The sequence below is a fragment of the Penaeus vannamei genome, chromosome 10 (assembly GCF_042767895.1).
Source record: "Penaeus vannamei isolate JL-2024 chromosome 10, ASM4276789v1, whole genome shotgun sequence".
Classification (NCBI taxonomy): Eukaryota; Metazoa; Arthropoda; class Malacostraca; order Decapoda; family Penaeidae; genus Penaeus; species Penaeus vannamei.
The window spans coordinates 32132408-32137407 of NC_091558.1; positions in this window are offsets into that span (position 1 = coordinate 32132408).

Below are 5000 nucleotides of genomic sequence, written 5' to 3' on the forward strand. Positions count from 1 at the left end.
TCTGAATCGTATGACTTCGGTACCTATTTTTGTGTTTGGAGGAAGGGCCAGTGGCTCATAGCCTGAAGCATCTGAGTACCACTTAGAGAAAATATCACAAACTCGCTCGCTGCTATGTGCTCCCCGGAGGACCGCACACGCTGTGGCTTTGGTTCTTTGGCTTAGTCCCCTTCGGCTGGGTTTAACGATCATGGAGGATGGGGGCATACCCCTGCCCTTAACAGCTAGTTTGTCAGCAAGCTCGTTCCCGTGTATGCCGATGTGGCTTGGGACCTAGTTAATGATAATTCTAACTTGACTGAGGATTCTTTGGGCTATGGTTAGTACTGTTGTCGAGAGGTAGATGCTGTCAAGTGGTCAACAGTTGCTCTTGAATCAGTGTGAACGGCGTGTCCTGCCCTTAGGGACGCGTGTGTCAGGGCTTCCATGATCGCAACCGTTTCAGCTTGGAGCATTGAGGTATTGTCAGTGACCCTAATGGATGCTGTGGTATCCTTTGTTGCAAAGCCGGCACCTGCAGTATGGTTTATGGGATCCACAGATCCGTCCGTGTAGTATGTTATGCTACCCAGAGGAGTTATTTGATCAATGACCCTTTCCGCTTGTGCCTTTAGACTAGGCATGGAATATTGATCTTTTCTCATTGTAAGATTTAGAATTGAGAATTCGATCATTTCGTTTGCCGACGGCGGGGGTTCTTTGTAGTCAGGGTGAGGGGAGTCTATGCCCTTGGCAAGCAATGGTCCTTTTAGCTGAAAGCGTATCAAGACTCTGGCGGTATGTGTAAGCCAAGAGTCGTCCGCAAACAACTGGTAGTCTTGTAGGCGTCTAAGTACTCTTTGTCTTAGATAAGAGTTTCTGGGTGCCTGCAGGACCTTGGAAAGGAACTGTGCTGCCATTAGATAAATTCTGGTGTCCATGGATGGCAAATCAGCTCTCGTGAGGAAGTTGATGACCTTTGTCCACTTGGGTGCACTTAGAATAATCCTGGCTGCTTCGTTTTCTATTGTTTCCAGTTTTTCTTTTAATGTTGTACTGGAAGCAATGAGGGCGACAGATGCATAGTCAATAATAGGACGGACAGCATGTACATAGAATGATCTTAGTACTTTGTGTCCTGCTCCTATGTGTCTCCCTGTCATGACTTTCATGACTGACAGTCTTTCCTTGGATCTTTCAAGCAGGTATTGGATCTCCTTTTTGAAAGTGTGTCCTATCCACACCCCAAGGTATAGGTAGTCCTTAACCCATTCCAGATCCATACCCTGGACAGTGAGTTTTTTGTTTCTGACATTAGTTCTCAGAGCTATTGCTTTTAATTTTGCTGCCGATATCTTTAGACCCGTCCTATAACACTCTTCAGACACCAGGTTCAGACAACGCTGAACTCTATTTGGGCAGTGATTGCCAAAGGCTATGATTGCCAAGTCATCAGCATAAGAGATGATCTTGCATCCCTTTAGCAGGTGAATGTCGAGTATGTTGGACATGAGGGTATTGAACAGGGCTGGACTGAGAGCCCCACCCTGAGGAGTTCCATTTTCAAGTGGCATGTGCTGGGAGAGGTGGCCTAGAAATCTGACATTTGCTGACCTATTTTTAAAAAAGCTATCCAGACCAAGAGTCTGCCTTTGACTCCTTTGTGGATTAGGGTCTGTTGAATGGCAAGCGGGCTTGCCAATTTAAAAGCCTTCTCCAGGTCTAGGAAGGCAACCACAGCGGGCGTGGTGCAAATTGTGTTTAAGAGTGTGGCAATGCTGTGTGCAGTGCTCTTACCCCTTGTGAACCCGTACAGGTCTTCATGAGGGGTCCCGTCTTCCATCGGAGCCTGTTGAGTACCATCTTCTCAGCTGTTTTACCCAGGCAGGTGAGAAGAGAGATGGGACGGTACTTGCCAGGCTCCTTTAGTTTTGAGATGGGAACTATTGTGGCTTGTTTCCAGCTCTGGGGCACCGTGGCTGTTTGCCAGGATTTGTTGATAACCTGCAAGAATGCAAGTTCTCCTGCCAGGCCTAAATGCGAAATGATGGGGTGGGAGATCCATTCAGATTCCGGTGCTGATCCAGAGCTGGTTGTGTATGCGGTAGCACAGACCTGGATTAAATCTAAGCTCTCACACAGTGGTTTGCTATATACATTATATATTTTTAAAGGACTGCCAGGCAACCGAATCTCAACAGCAAGAGATTCAATGCAATCTCCACAGTGCGGCGGATTGGCTATTAAGGAGCACGGGATTACTTCTTTTACTAGGGTCATCAGGCCTCTAGCACCATCCAGGTTTGGAGTGGTGAAGGCATGATATCCTGAGAAGTGCACAGATCCCATAGTCAGTGTCTCCTGGAGCATGATGACGTCAATGCTCCTTGCTCGCACTATTGACTGGAGAAAGGAGTTCTTGCTTTTATAGCTGCAGGTATTCCACTGCAGAATGCTTAGATTGTGTGCCATGATGGTCACTCAGTGTCACTTGCTTCAGCTTCAGATGCCCCAGTGCTGGTGGTATCTGATAAATATAGATCCTCGTTGATTGAGGATTCTACTACTCCCTCAAAGTCAGACATTCCAGTTAAGGGTCTACCGAGAGGTGTAGAGCCTAGGTTGGAAGTGCCACCTCGAGTCAGGGGATCAAACTTTGGCTGTACAGACGCAGCCTGCAGTGGGGGCTTATACTGCACAGTTTCAATCTATCCTGACAGACTAGCTGGGGTTTCACATGATGCTTCTCCCGAAGCTAGCCTGCCATTCGAGGATTTAGGGAGGGGAGTTCTGCTCGTTTTCGGTTTGGAGGCTTCTAGCTCCCTTCCCTTCAGGGCTGCGACAGTTTAGGTCATAGCCGTCATGGCGACCTGGACTGCCTTCTCCGCCTCCTCACTGGTCCTCCCAAAGGCTGTTGCTACTGCAGAAACTACAGCATTCAGCAGGAGAGTCATATCCTTCTCGTTAAAGAAGAGATTATCATCTACTGGAGGGTCCTTTGCTGTGGCCTTTGAACCTTTTCCCCTTGGTTTCTTTTTCATATTCTTGCCACTAGCAAGCCTCGGGAATTCTCTGTTAGAGGTATCCGGCTTTGGCTGGGGGGGTGTCTCCTTCCTCTTAGGAGGTCGGGGAGTCCTTTCCCTTTAATTTTGTCCCCAGACATAGGTGCCTGGGGGCGCAGGGACAAAGTCAGGACGCTTTTTGGCTTGCTCCTGCTTTTAAATGACTGCCTGTTTCCTGGCAGAGCAAGCCAGGCTCCAGGCATGATGCTTCTTGGCACAGTTTGGACACTTGGCTGTTGTATCCTTCTGGCCATCTTTGTGTGCCTTGATGCACACTTCTGTTTTATGTGCCTTGCTGCATACACCACATATGGCTTTGGCCTTGCAGTTGGCCTGGTGATGCCCAAATTTCTGGCACATAAAGCACCTCAAGGGCTCTGGCACATATGACCTGAGCTTGTACAAGCCCCAGTAACCCAGATCAAGGGTGGGGATTGGGGCTCCCTTGAGGGTGACCAAGACTTGGCTGGTTGGAAACTTCCCTTTGGTCATGCGGGAAGCCTCCACCACTTGTGGGAGAGAGGTGATCAAACCCTAGTGGGTAACCAAGTAGCACCATCTTGGTCTTATTCTCTTGGGAGGTCAGTGATGAGATACACACTTTTCTCCCATTTTTTAGCACCTTTATTTCCTGCAGGAAGTTCAGGGTGGCTTTATCTTTGGGGACAATAATCATGCCCTCATCTCTACAGATTCGAATTGAAAGTCTGACTTGCCTTTCCTTTTCCAGTACCCTAACCAGTTGGTAGGCATTGTCGACGTCTTCAGGCTTTTTTGGTACCTTCAGTCAGTTTCCACCCTTCATCGCTTCACGCCTCCCCTTTGCAGGGGTTTCAGGCCTTTAGTAGTGGGGGTAGATGGTTTGGCTGGTTCAGCTTGATCCCCTTCTTGACTTTGAGAATTCTGAAGGGAGTTCAGATTTATCTCGGTCTGGGGTGCATGGACAGACTTTGTTGATGATTTTTCTGTCTTGTCCTTGCTCTTTGCTGCAGGCCGGACACTATCGGCCTGCATTTTAACTTTCTTTTGTCCCCCTGTAGCTTTGAAAGGCTTCAGGGTGACTGCCATCATCTGATTCATTTTGTGGTCATTGAGAGAGGATAGGTCAGTTTGGTCCCCTTTCGGAGGTCTATCCCTATTCCTATTCTCAGGTGTTGAGGTCTTATGAAGGGCTTTGGAATTCTTTGTCTCCTACACTCGACCCTTCAGCACCACAGGACAGGAGATCCCCCTGGGTGGGCTGAACTGGGAGTTTTGGTGTGGTAGACACTCTGCACCCTAATCCTGCTTTAAGGGAGGTGTGATCATGTCACCGCAGGCGAATGTTGGAAACCAGAGTTTCCCGCAGGCCCAGGCTGCACCAGGAAGTGGGAAAGAGAGGTCGAGAGTCCAGGTTTGCTACCTCGCTCTCCAAGGGAGCGGTAAGGAGGCACTTACTACCAGAGAAAGCCTGGCCAATTGTCGCGGCGAACCACGATAAATTGGCGGAGCTTTCTGTGTAGCTTGTTGTCAAATAATCTCGGAATATATCAAAGTCAAGTGACTTTGTTCAGTAGGATCACGCCAAGTGGGTGATAATAATGCCAGGTCAGGTGGAGAGAGGAAACGAGGCACCACGGGAGACACGAGACAAGTGAGGACAGGAGAAAGGGGGATCAGGTCAGGTCGAAGGATCAGGCGGTCTATGTGACGGGTGACCGGCATAAGGAAGGAGACGAAGGATGTGGGAAGCGAGGAGGCTGTCGGCAGGAGAAAAACCGCTGTTCAAGTTGAAATTGGGCAGCAGCTTAATCAGAGAAGATTCCACCAGTCTGCGGGCATGGACATCAGCGGAAAGGAAGAGAATGCGTGCTGCTTTCCAGTCCATCTGATGGCCAGTGTCCCACTGATGGCAGAAGAGGGCGTTGTTGCTATGTCCCCTGGATACAGCGTACTTATGCTGAGACAGACGCTTAGTAA